Here is a 269-nt window from a genome sequence, read left to right as displayed (position 1 = left end):
CAGCCAAACTGTTACAAGTAATATCCGTTATCGCATGTAGGAAAACTGTATTAGTGATGAAAATGATAATATAGAAATATATGAAAGATACTCGATCAACAAATCATTAAAAATGTCGACAAGAGAAAAATAATAATATTTTAAACAGCGTCTTCATGACAAGGGCATAAATGAAAATAAATGATGGCGGAGAAATGCTTATGAATTAAATTTGATAATAATAACCTTTACGGATGTAAATGACAAATGTGCACAGGAAAGAAATGTAG

This window comes from Penaeus monodon, chromosome 27, assembly GCF_015228065.2.
Source record: "Penaeus monodon isolate SGIC_2016 chromosome 27, NSTDA_Pmon_1, whole genome shotgun sequence".
NCBI lineage: Eukaryota > Metazoa > Arthropoda > Malacostraca > Decapoda > Penaeidae > Penaeus > Penaeus monodon.
This window is presented reverse-complemented; position numbering follows the sequence as displayed.